This window comes from Erpetoichthys calabaricus, chromosome 13 (assembly GCF_900747795.2).
Source record: "Erpetoichthys calabaricus chromosome 13, fErpCal1.3, whole genome shotgun sequence".
NCBI classification, from domain to species: domain Eukaryota; kingdom Metazoa; phylum Chordata; class Cladistia; order Polypteriformes; family Polypteridae; genus Erpetoichthys; species Erpetoichthys calabaricus.
The window spans coordinates 73,621,387-73,635,720 of NC_041406.2; positions in this window are offsets into that span (position 1 = coordinate 73,621,387).

The following is a 14,334-nucleotide window of genomic DNA, read 5'->3' on the forward strand; positions in this document are numbered from 1 at the left end:
ATATTCTTGTACTTCACTTTAACCTGTTCCCATGTTCTCCTTGTGCTCATGTTTGATCTGGAATTATGACATATTAAATAATAATTAATCTGACACATAGGAAATGAAACTCTGCATTCAGTAAGTACAATGCACACTACTTAGCGTTTAATTTGTCGGCCACTTTTTGCCAGCCGTCTTTTCTGGTCTGGGCTGCTTTTGCAGTGTTACCCCTTGTTCATATTAAATCTTGAAATTCTTCATGTCCTTCAAATCAAAGGTCTTGCGCCGTGTGTGTGAAAAAAAATGCGCCCGTTCTTTTGTCATTTTGTTACAGCCTATCAAAGACTTGCTGATCATGTTTTCTAGACTCAATATATATGGGCTTTTCAGTCAGCGCAGGCGCGCGCATTCATCTCGGATGATTAGATCCAGCTAGACTAATCTACCACATGGCTCCGTTTGAAAAACCGACCTATCCCAGATGAGTGTCACCGGCATTAGCTTATCCAAGATGAGGCACCTGATCTCGGATGATTTAAGCGACGTACGAAAAATACCCTCCAGGTGTCTTTCCATCTTAAGCTTTATTATTGCTTAGTTCTTTATTCATATCAGCCCAGAGGTGTGACCAGAACATCATGTGTGGGTGGGCATTTGGCTTGTCTGGGGGGGCAAAACATATCCATTCATCCATCCATCCCCATTTTTGTAGGGGGGTCAAATAATAACAACAACATAGTTTTATATAACATATAAAAGCAAAAATTGTGGCATAAATCATAACCTATTGTTCAATAAAATTAACAGAGGCAATGGAACTTGTATTATTATTTTTTGTGAACAAATATAGAACTACATCTACAAGGTAAATATCAATAAAGTCAAATGTATACAACATATGAGAGCAAGAACAGAAACGTGGCTTATTGCAGTCATGGGAGGCTATAGGACATCAGTTTCCAGTCTTTATCCTGGATATTATCTACAGGACCAGTCTGCGGTTACTCTTGGCAAATTCTGAAATAAATTCATTCATGTCTAGATTTTCTGTGATGTTTTTCTCATGCGCCAGAATGACTAAATTTCTCTTCCTTGAATGCAGCATTGTTCGGCGGAGTGGAGTGAGAATGAGGTTCAAAGTAAAGAAAGAGCTTTCGCATGTAGCTGAAGACACACCAGTGATGAATGCTGTGATGCAGACATGGCTCTGATGTGCGGGATACTAGACGTGTGTTTGTGGAAGCCGCCACCGTCTTTTTCTAGAGCTTTTTTCCAATTAGTGTAGCCGTGTTTGGTGAATATGTCCTTGCGGTCCGAAGTGGAAACACTAAATTTGTGGTAGGCAAAGCAAAAGCTGCCATCACGGACAACAGAATATTCAAGCCATGGTCGAGACTGATAACAGCTTGCACTAAAACATCTGAGTGTCTTTCCGAATGCACGCTTGGGATAATTAATTAAAATGGGCTGGGATGGGCTATCCATATTTAAGTCAGGCAGACCAGACTGTATATTTTGTTGAAGGCAGAGGTTTGGAGTACCCAACACGGGCGCAGAGCTGGAGGATTGCGTAGGCTTATACATCTTTTGGAGTTTCAGTTCCCAACGTGGGTGCTCTGTGCTCCGTGTTGATAGCAGAGGTGCTGGGCTCAACCGTGGAGCCAGCTGCTTGCGGAGGGACAGAGGTTGAAGATGTCTGCTTTTTAATAAGCCACCTATGCATAGCCTTTGGTGTTACCAACCAGAAAATAAAAGAAGAATGGAACTTATACGCCGTTTTAATTAAAGAATGCGGTCAACAGGTTCAAAACGTGCTGCAAAATGTGTGGCGAAGTGAGCATTTCACAGGGGGGCACGGCTTGTCTCTGGCGGGGCAGTGCCCACCTCAGCCCCCCCGTGGTCACGCCTCTGTATCAGCCTTAGATGCACTCCGTCTGTGCTTGTTCTAACAAATCTCCAACTCCAGAATCATTAAATGTGTTCTTGTCTGACTATACCAAAGCCGACACTTACTGCATATCTATGGCAATTAAATTATGTAGGCTTATAAAGGAGGAAAGCTGATCAGCAGTGGGTGTTAAAAAAAAAAGAAACAGTCAAAGACCTATCCAAGCTAAATCATTTATACAGGCTATGAACAAGTAAATCTGTTAAATCAGGTTCATGTGTTGATTTTTTCAAGCAAGAAAAATATAACTCCAGGGACTCCCGTGCTTCTACAGTTTTTACTCTAAGGCTTCATGTTACAGTGTCTTCATACATTGTTCAAGTGCACTGACCTTGATCTGTCCCTAATTGAAAAGAAGAAAAGCCATAAGTAAAGGCTGCTATGGCTGGGTCAGAGCCATGTAATATTCTTTAGAGAATACAAATCATATACTGCTTGTAAGCCCCCCACCTCCCCACAAACACCACCACTTAGCCTGTCTCCTAAGAGTCTCTAAACAAGACTTCCTAGTAAATCCTCCCTCTCATTTATTGAGTCTGCCTCAATCTTAAATCAGTGACACCCACCTCTTTCTGCAACTTGATTACTTGGATTTTCAGACCTTGAAGAAAGTGCATTTTGAATATAGTGAAACTGGAGAGCGCTAAATATTAGAAAACGGGGCCTTAGGGAGCTCAGCATCTCACTGATGAATGAACTGAATTGACAAAAGAACGTACTGTCCTTAGTATTTTGTTGTTGAGATGTGCTGTAAGCATGCTTGTAAAAATTGGAACATTACATAATTTTATCAACTGATTCCTCTAATTAAAAAAGCTGCATAAAATACAGTAAAATAACATACCATTTGCGAATCCAATTAATGGGGCATAGAGCTGGGCTTATCCTTGCATCACTGGGTTCCAGTTCACCAAATGGCCCACTCACACACAAAACTACAGAGATAATGTAGTATCACTAATCAACTTATAATGCATATTTTTGTTGATGTGGAATGGAAATTAGAGTAAACAAAGAAAAAGCCCACATAGACATGAATAGAGCATTCAAACTCCACTCAGACAACAACTGGGTGAGGGATTCACAAATTTGCCACCACATACTGTAAAATAAAGTGTGATGCAAATTTGAAATAACACAGTTTGCAAGCTCGAATGTTTCCCATTTATTGCATATATTGTGCATATGGTGTTGGAGAAAAGGGAATTGTGGTGTATTTCTCTTCTCTTCTCCTCTCTTCTCTTCTATTCATCAGACTGTCAGACAAGGTAGAAGAATAGATTTCACAAACAAACAGAAGAGAGGTGCCAAGGCAGGTTTCATATTTCCAGATTTTTATAGGGTGGATGCCCATCTTTGCTGTAGGAGACAACAGTCATGTCAGACACCTGGTGTATGGCTCCAGTCTCAACTGCGTCACCCTATCTGTCACTAGGAGTAATCTGATGATTTACTTGGTCCTTTTAACAGTTATTCAAAAAGATGTTATTTAAAAATGTAATAAATTATTTTAGTAAATTTTCATCCATCCATCTATCTGTTTCTGAAGTGGCTTAATTCAGTTCAAGGTTGAGGGAGTTGGAACCATTCCCAGTAGCATTTTAATCAAAATTAATTTTTTACAATATATTTTGAGAGTAAAATAATCGATGTTGCCTCCATGTAAATGCCAGAACACTCCCAAATCACTCCTGTGACTCCTATGAATATGTTCTCAGCAGACATATTTAGTATGTGTCACATTCAAGTCCTTGGGAGACAAAGACATATTTTGTGGAAGAAACATTCAGTCTGAAAAGAGCAGTTACATACATGCAACAATGACCTGATAATAGGAATGATTAAAATATTTTGCAGCACTTTGGCAACTGTGGTTTAAGGAAATATAAAACAAATACTGGAGAAGTACATTTTTATTTAATTGAATGAAAAGATCAATGTTAGGACATTGAAAATTATGAAATCTACTAGTAATTGTTTTTTCTCTTTTAAACAATCTCAAGGTTACAAGGTAAGGTTTTTGTTTAACTTGTGTCACACACGAGCGCATAGGGGGAAGCTGAATGGATCAAGTGAAGGTAATTCCACGCCAGGCCAGGCATGTCTGTGTTGTCTCTGCAGACCAAATACAAGAAATTCTGCCTGATTTAAATTCGAAGACACTACTTCTGGTTCCGGTCCCAAGACTGACGTCACTTCCGGTTTCGAGGCCAAAAAAATCCCTTCTGGCTCCAGCCCTCAATGACATCACGTCCGGTCCCCTGCCTTAAATAACAGACCACTTCCTTCTCAGTTCAGTTCAATCTTAGACTCCAAACAATTCACTTCAAGTGTGACTTTTCATACCCTTTTTGCAGCCAGGGATAATATACGGCTGCCCCGAACCTTTTTGTGTGTGTCAAGGCTGATTATTTCACACTTGTAACACTTGCAGGCCACTGACTTGACTTGACAATGGTGCAGAAGAATGTCGACATGTTTCATGTTGAAATGCAAGTATGAATTTTATTGTACTCTGTGCATGTGACAATATTGACTCCGACATTTAACAGTGACTTCCAGAAAAAGAGTTATATTTTTAGATAATGTTTTAAAAAGTCATACCTTAGTGGGACTCAATGTAGCATCATTTTAACTCTCCAGCAGTCATGAGCAAAATGATTTGTGTGAAATTGAAATGAGGAGAAATTTGTAACATTCATACAAGAAGAAAGCCATTTAATTCCTGTCTGGAATAATTTTCATGCATTAATTCCAAATGGATTTAATATATAAAAAAGCATCTCCATTGGAAAAAAGAAATCACGTGAAGACTTTTTGTCTAGCCATTAGTTATGTGTTGTGGTTGTTGTGGTAGTATGTACTATGATGACCACTTTGACAATCATGATGAATGTTTTTGCAATTGCAAGCCTAAAGATGCTCAAATTCAAACAAGCAATCTGAAGACATACCACACAGAAAGTGTTTAAAAGCCAATTTTTCTCTCAAGAACTTAGAAGGCTTACTCTTCTCTTCCTATGTCTCTCATTTTCTTCTTATTCATCATCCCATAAGGAACATTGTTGTTTTCTTTTGGTGTAAAGCATTTCCTCTTTCTTCCCACTGTTCTGTATTTTAAATATTCACTCATTACATACTTCTAGCTATACAGTATGTACATATGACCATTTTGACTTCTACTGTATTTACTTTAAATGTGCACTTAACATCTATTACCTTCCTGCTATTAGATTTTATAGTCTGCTATGCACTGTTTGTACAAGAGGTGAAAACTTTATTAGGCTGCCCTTCCCACATAATTGATTCTAGTCAGTGACCACTTTATAAAGGAAATATTTTATTGCCATAATACTGTTAAGTGCATGGCTTTTGATTTGGTAAAGTTCACATAAATTAATCATCAGCAGTATAAACTGTAACGACAACTGGAATCATCATTCTCCAAAAACCAACTTAATGTAAATGTACGCCAATCAGCCACAACTGCTTACTTACCTGATTTTATCATTACTTAAAAAACAGAGCACACATTAAGATCTGAATATGCTAGATTCCAAACATTTATAAAATAACAGTGGGAGGCTGAGCTTTTAGTTACAGGGCCCCAAGCTGTGGAATGACCTGCCTGCTAATAAAAGAGGTGCCTTTTCAGTCTTGGCTTTTAAATCCTGTTTGAAGTCTCACTACCTTAGTTTAGCACACCCTGACTAGAGCTGCTGTTTAACTTTTTGTACTGCAACTCTGTTTTGTTAGTCATTTGTACAAAGGTATAATACAATATGTATTAACTGTTACTATCCCTACTCTATTCTGTTTCTCTTCTCAGTATCTTGATGTAGTACTTGATGCCAATCATTGGATGGATAGATTCTCTCATAAGATTGGCTGGCCCATAGAATGTTGAGGAGGGAGTAGGCGGCTAGCTGGCCAAGGTCTCCAGGACTCTGACTGTGTCCGACTTATCTTTGATGTTCTCTCCTACAATATTCATCTCCACCATTGCCAATTGGCCATAGTTCAGCAATTAATTAATGGACAGATATTGTGGGTTTCCTTTTTTGTCAATGAGTTTCTACTTTGTTTTCGGGTGCATTTTAACAATTCTGTATCTCTATATGTATTAATTCTGTATTTAGTAATTAGTATAATCTATATGTGTTCACAGCGTCTCATACCAAAAATACGTAAGTTGTATTGTATGTGTGATGATATGTTCATCAGATTGTTATACTTGACTGATGAAGTCAAAATGTTAGGTTCATTCATCTCACCACTTGTTGGTAAGTAGTTTCATGAAATTGGCTAACCCTTGTTTTTATTGACCTAAGACATTTTCTAGATGTAAGAAGAATGAACTGAGGGTAGGCAGTATGCAATGGGTCACAAAAGATCTTAATGACTTGTCACACATGTGCGCAGCGGGGGACAGCTTTAATGCTCAGATAACAGTAATTTCCTGCCGGAACACCAGAAGGCGCTGTTAACTGATATTTTTACCTTCCTCTCTCTGCAGACCAGAAGACTGACAACCTTACCATCTCTGATGTTACCTCCAGTGTTCTCCTGCCTGGACCTGCCAGCCAGTAGTCCATATTTCCAGAAGCTCTGCCATTTTGAAGCAGTCTATTCCAGAGGTTTGTGTTTACATGATGTTTATTTGCTTTTACAACGTGTTTATTTGATTATATGGGGTTAGCCAAGGTGATGACAGTGGTTGGCACAACATGTGCAGAATGATGGGTGGGCTACCATGAGTCAGGTAACAGCTCAATAAAACAGCAAATGCCAAAAGACACAATTGAGAAATACACACCATATGTCTTATCCTGGATGTGACATTTAAGCAAAATTCAAAGAAGTGGACTAAGAAGGACAAAACTTTTATTTTACTTTATGTATCTTATTACCTCACATTTCAGGAATAATTTTTACATAACAGTTTCAGTGATGCCATTAAGTTATCTTCATGCACTTCTGATTCTTAATTGCATGAAATAAAAGCATGTGCTAAATAAATCAATGGGTTGTAAATGTATCACTATCAGAGTAATAAAAAAACGTTTTTAGATAAAACTCAGGTAGTGTCTGATAACATGAGCACCTTTTCAGTAACTTATTAACAAAGATGGCTACTAAGTGTTGCAGACCAGTAGCTGGAGAAATCACAGTGTGTTTTTCTGTTTCTTCTGGATAAAATGGAACATAATGTAAATGCAAAGCAAGTGGTTCTGCCTAGTCCAGGGATGGTTCTTGTGTGGCAGGGTAAATTTTAGGTCCCAGCAATGCTAAAATTAAATTAAGAAGGCTCAGAAAATGTGCAATATGATTTTTACTGTTGCTTCACAGATTTAGTGTTTGGTGTTCAAATCCCATATCCAGTTTGTGTCTGTGTGGAGTGTGGGATTTTCTTTTACCTCCCCTAAACTGGGTGTGCTTACTTAATATGTAATTTGTGAGTGGGCACTGAGGTTTATTGGTGCTCTCTCCATGGATGCTTCCTGTCTTCCATCCAAAGGGGGCTGGATAGGCTGCAACTCTATGTATACTTGAACTGAATTAAGCAGGTTTGGGAATGTTATTTAGGTTCAGTGAATGCATGGAGGCAAAGGAAAAAAAAAGAGTGTAATTCCATTAACAACCATATGATGTCAGTGTTTTATGCCAGCTAGTCATTGGCATTAATATGAACTTCTACATTAGATCTTCAAGAAAAAAGTGTCCATTTATTGCTTTTCAAGTGAATTATTGTTAAAATAACATCATCTTTATTTCTTAGCAATTTTTAATAATATATAAACCTCCACTGTTATACACCATCTCCAAACATTTATTTAAGTCATGTAGGTCTGCACACATCTCCCGCCTGATATTGGTCTCAGGTGGCCTTTCATGCTGTATGAGCAGAATCACATGAGTGGGGTCAAGGGTCCCATTAAATTATTGCAGCTGACATTAACATGAGTGCATTCTGCACTCCTTGAGTAACAAAACTCACCCACAAAAAAGACATTTTTCTAGTGACTATCATGGTTAATTAAAAGCAATAGCAATTCTAAACCTCAAAAGCAGTATTAAGGGTTCAGTAAGCTCACAGCTACTAAAACCACTTCACAATATACTGATGTCATATATAGGAGAATGCAATTTGCAATTATTTATGTTATTCTGTGGCCATTTTAAGCCTTGTATTGTCTATTATACACATTTATGCAACGCATTGTACTACTCTAATTACATTACATGTCAGCATACAGAACATTTCTTTTCTTTTTTTTTTAATTTTATTGATTTTATTGTAATCATTCCTTACAACTAGATCAATTTTTACAAAAAATAGGATTGAAAACAAATCAACCCCCATCCCTATGAGCATACATTTCAATCCAAATTAAAATTCATCTCTCTTTCTATCTGTTTTTCTGAACCTTCTTGTTTTACTTTGGGCCTTTCCACTTCCTAAGCTTATCCCTCCAGTATTAGACACAGAAAACCCTGAATGGGACACATTTACTCTCAACATGATAGTTTAGAGTTAATGATTAACCTAAAACACAGGTCTTTGGGAAGTAGCCGAAAACTGATTGACACATGCTGACACTGTACAGTCCATATAAGCTATTGAGATAGGATTTGGTCAGCAGGAACATTTGAAATTTCTTGACTTCAGGAGAGAGAGTTCACAAAACATTAACATACTTTATGGTCAAATTATTCCGAAGTGCAATTTGCAGTCACATCAGTCACTGGATGTGCTTCACCCCATCTCACTTTATTGTATGTAAGGCATTTTACTGAAAAGCTGAGCCCTGTCATTGTCAGACAAAGAGCCTCAATGTCACCGCGCAAATGGAATGGACACTTTTGTATTTAACTGAATAGGTGAGATAATAATAGTCGAAACATTGAAGAAAAAAGGAAATAAAAATATCCAGATTCATGTGTTTTCTTTAGGCTTTGCACCTTTCCCTAATTCTCTATTGCATTTCTTTCCTAAAATGAGGGTTAAATAGGGTTCTGGTTGACATTTATTTATGAATTATATTAATTGCGTCCTGTAACTAATCATATATGAGACTTTTCTCCTACCAGTGAAACACATGGACCTACAGCCCTAAAGTAAAATACCACAAAAGGCTACATATAAACAACAGTAAACTCTCCGCACGTTGTTTGCAAACATGAGAACGTACACTTGATTATGAATTCAGAACACATATGTGCCCTGTCCTGAGGGATTATCAATAGATGGGAATGTGCTTTAATTATAATACATTTTTCTACTCACCAGGTTGCTGCTACCTAAATTCTTTTGAATTTGCAGAATGTATCAGATAGTAAGCTTTCAATTAAGACCAAGTCTGAGGTTCAAGAGATTCAATAAAAAAAAAACCTTCAGTAAATAAAAAATATACTCTCTCTCTCTCTATCTCTCTCTCCCTAAATATATATATTTCGGTGTGGTGTGGCCTGGTGTAGGAAGGACAGTATGGGCAACAGCTAAAAGTTGGGACACCAACTTGGTCATTCTATTTAATTTAAGGAAGTCTGACACAAATGGTGCCTTAACTAAGGAAAATAAACAGCCACTTGGACTCAAAACAACAAAATAACAAGAGCAGGATGTTCTTTTGGGATCTCCATTCAATGGTTCACTCTCTGAAAGAAAGACCACTTTTTCCAGGCAGCTGTGTCTCTTATGACGCGCTAAGTGCCCTTGTTGGGCGGTTTCTCAGAGCTGTAGGGAGAGAAGAAAAAGAGAACATTAGTGGCAGTGCACCCGCTTGCCCCAGTGGCTTATTACATACCTGGATCAAGCCTGTGAAGAGATCCTCTGACACATATGCATGACTATATACAGCATATATATATATATATATATATAGAGAGAGAGAGAGAGAGAGAGAGAGAGATGTATATAAAAGGCTTTAGAATTACTTATCTCAGATCAACAAAGAGATAAAATATACACTCACTGAGCAAATTATTAGGTACACTATACTAATACTGGGTAGGGCCTTCTTTTGCTTCCAAAACAGCCTTAATCACATGGATTGCACAAGATATTAAGATTGTGGCCCATGTTGACATGATTGCATACACAATTTTTGCATAATAACTGCACGTTATTCTGCAAATACTCAGTTCTACCACATGTCAAAGGTGTTTCTGTTGGATTTCAGACAAGATGACTAGGAATGTCACTGAAGAAAACTGAACTTGTTATCATGTTATGTTCATTAAACTAGTTTGAAACCAATTCTGCTTTGCGACATGATGCATTATTCTGTCAGAATTAGCCACTAGAAGATTGGTAAATTTTGGCCATAAAGGGAGGCACATGGTTAGCAACAATACTCAGATAGGCCGTGGCATTCAAGCAATGATTGGTTGGTGTTAACATGCCCAGTGTGCCAAGAAAACAAACATTCCCCACACCATTACACCACCACAACTAGCCTGGACTGTTGACACAAGGCAAATTGCGTACATGGATTCATGCTTTTGGCTGCATCTGTGTGGCTCAGCAGAAATCAAAACTCATCAGATCAGGCTAAGTTTTTCCACCCTTCAACTGTCCAGTTTTGGTTATTCTGTTCCTACTACAGCCTCAGCTTTCTATTCTTGGCTAACAGGAGTCAATCCTGTTGTGGTCTCCTGCTGTTGTAGCCCAATAGCCTCAAGGATGTTGCATATTCTAAGATGCTATTCTGCTCACCACAGTTGTACAGAGGAGTTACTTGACTTAGAACATTAGAACAATCTAGATGAGAAGAGACCATTCAGCCAAACAAAGCCCGCCAGTCCTATCCACTTAATTCTTCCGAAAAAACATCCAGTCGAGTTTTGAAAGCCCCTAAAGTCTTACTGTCTACCACAGTACTTGGTAGCTTATTCCAAGTGTCTACCGTTCTTTGTGTAAAGACATATTGTTTGTGCAAAACTTACCAACTGTGTCCATGTGTTCTTAATGAACTAATTTTAAAATAACAGTCTCGATCCACTGTACTAATTCCCTTCATAATTTTAAACACTTCAGTCATGTCACCTCTTAATCTTCTTTTGCTTAAACTGTATAGGCTCAGCTCTTTTAATCTTTCCTCATTATTCAACCCCTGTAGTCCTGGAATCAGCCTAGTTGCTCTTCTCTGGATATTTTCTAGTGCTGCTATGTCCTTTTTGTAGCCTGGAGACCCAAACTGCACACAGTATTCCAGATGAGGTCTCACCAGTGCACTATAAAGGTTGAGCATAACCTCCTTGGACTTGTACTCCACACATTGTGCTGTATAACCTAACATTCTGTTTGCTTTCTTAATGGCTTCTGAACACTGTTGGGAAGTCGATAGCTTAGAGCCCACTATGATCTCTAAATCCTTCTCATAAGATGTACTCTCGATTTTCCGACCTAACATTTTTACTTTCTATGTGTAATACTTTACATGTACTGACATTAAATTTCATCTGCCACAAATCTGCCAAAGACCGTATGCTATCCAAGTCCTTCTGTAATGATATTCCTGATTCCAAATTATCTGCTAATCCACCTATTTTGGTATCATCTGCAAACTTAACCAGCTTGTTACTTATATTCCTATCTAAATCATTTATATATATATATATATATATATATATATATATATATATATATATATATATATATATGGAAGAGAAGGTCTGTGATACGGTTTGCATATTTGCAGTTGGAGATCCACAAAGGGAGAAAAAACGAATCACGTATCATAAAATAGTTTTATTCCTGAGCTTTCAACCCCTATCAGGGGTCTTCATCAGAGGATAATGCTTAGACTTACAAGAATCAAAGGCAATATATAGCAACACATTCAGTATTGGGGGGGGGGGATGGGGGGTGGGTGGCGGTGACTAAGTCAGTATGATCAAGGGGGGGGGGGGGGGTGTCGTTTAATTAAAGTGCATATGTCCTTCTTAAGTTGGCATATGCTGGGTTTATGTCCAAGTGTCTGTTGATGGCGTTTTCATCTGATAGCCAAGACTCGGCCAACTCTCTGGCGCTTTTTGTACTGGCCTTAAATTTTACTTTTACGTTGTCCCAGTTGAATGTGTGTTCTGTCGATTTAGTATGTGCATATATCAAAGATAGTGCGTCCTTTCTTCTGACGGCGTTGCGATGTTCCTGTACACGTGTTGAGATTTTTTTGACGTTTGTCCTATGTATACAGCTGAGCAACAATTGCATGGAATACTATATATATATATATATATATATATATATATATATATATATATATATATATATATATATATATATATATATATTGTGGGATATGGCCGGCCATTCATCCCAGCCAATACCCCCAGGCTGCTAGATGGAGCCCCTCCTTGCAACGTGGAGATGCCCCGAATTCCAGCAGGGCATCATGGACTATGGAGTTTTAACACACAGCCCTGATGGATAACGTCAGGGTTGTCAGGGGACGCTGCAGGGAGACATAGAGATGTTTATTTTCCATACAGCCTGGAAGTAAATTCCAGTCACATGGTTGGAAGAAATAAAGTGCTTCCGGGCTGATGAAGAAAAGATGTTTTTAACTGACCCGGAAGTGATAGAAGTCACATGGACTGAGGGACAGAAACACTTCCGGGTCACGGACTATAAAGGACTCTGGGAAATCCCAGACGGACGAGCTGAGTTGGGAGGCAGGGTGGCTAAGCATCTGGGAGTGGAAGATTGAGTATTGTTTATTGTAGTGATTATTGATTTATTGAGTATTCTGGAGAGGAGGGTGCTTTGTGCACTTATTTATAATAATAAATATTATAATTGGACTTTTATCTGGTGTCTGACGTCTGGTCTGAGGGTTCAAGGGGTCACGGAGGACCCTTAAACTGTCTAAACTATATATTGTGGGAAGCAGAGCCCAGACTCAGACAGGTAGACATCATTTTGTCACCCAACACACGTTTATTTACAAGTATTTACAGATAATGCTCATGCACAACCCAGTGCCGCAGCACCAATCACCCCAAAAGTCCAGGCCCTTTCACAATGCCTTCTCTCTCAGGACCACCTCCACTCTTCTCCTTCGACTTCTGTCCTCTTCCACCTGACTCCAGCCTTGAATGAAGGGAGGCGGCCCTTTTTATGTTCCCCCGGATGTGCTCCAGGTGTGTTCCGGCAATCTTCCACTGACACGCCCCAGTGTGGCGGAAGTGCCGGCTGCATCCCTGGAAGCACTACGGGTGTCCCTGCTTCTCTTCCCCCCAGCACTTCCTGGTGTGGCGGAAGTGCTGAGGTCCAGGGCTGCCAAGGCATCCGAGCGCCCTTGGCGGTGACCACGGGCCGCTACAGGGTTGAGCTTCAAAGCTCTGTACCCGTGGCCCCCAAAGCAACCAGGGCGGTCACCCTCTCGTGGTCTGGAGGAGGCGCAAGCCCTCCTCCGGTCCTCCTGGGCATCCTGGCTGGGTACCACTCCCAGCCGTGTGCCACTATATATATATATATATATATATATATATATATATATATATATATATACAGTATATATATATATATATATATATATATATATATATATACACAGTATATATATAAAAAATAGCAGCAGCCCTAGCACTGACCCCTGTGAAACACCACTCTTTACATCAGCCAGTTCTGATGAGGCTCCTAGCACCATCACTCTCTGCTTCCTGTGTCTGAGCCAATTCTATACCCATCTAAAAACATTACCCTGAACTTCTTTTAGTTTGATCCCCAACCTCTCATGTGGCACCTTATCTGAGTTACCATAGCCTTTCTGTCAGCTTGAAACAGGCTGGCCATTCTTCTCTGACTTCTCTCTTCAATAAGGCATTTCGATCTGTAGAACTGCCGCTCACTGGATGTTTTTTGTTTCTTATACCAGTAAACTCTAGAGACAATTGTGAGTGAAAATCCCAGGAAAATAGGTAGCTACAGAAAAACTCAACCTTGGCTGTCTGGCACCAGCAATCATGCCACAGCTGAAATAGATCACATTTTTCCCTTATTCTAGTGTTTGTTGTAAATATTAACTCTAATTAATTCTCTGGACCTTTGCACATTTTAAACTGAATATTTAAACAGCACAACATGATATTGATGTGATTTTCACTTTGAAAGAATAAGAAATAATTGTGTAACAAAGCAACACCTATTTCAGGTGTTTATGTTGACTGTAATAATTATTAATATTTTTGAAATATATAAGCTTTTTGAAAAAGAACATTTTTTTTGTTTTTCCACTCTACGATTCTTTAACAGTTGATCATATAGAAAACCTGTTCCATCTTTTTCAGAACGCTCATTTTATGATAAACAAAAAGGTCCAAATGACATTTTATGAGACAAGTAACAATTGAGGAAATGTACCACTCGACCCTCAGTTGTCTCTTAGCGATCGAGT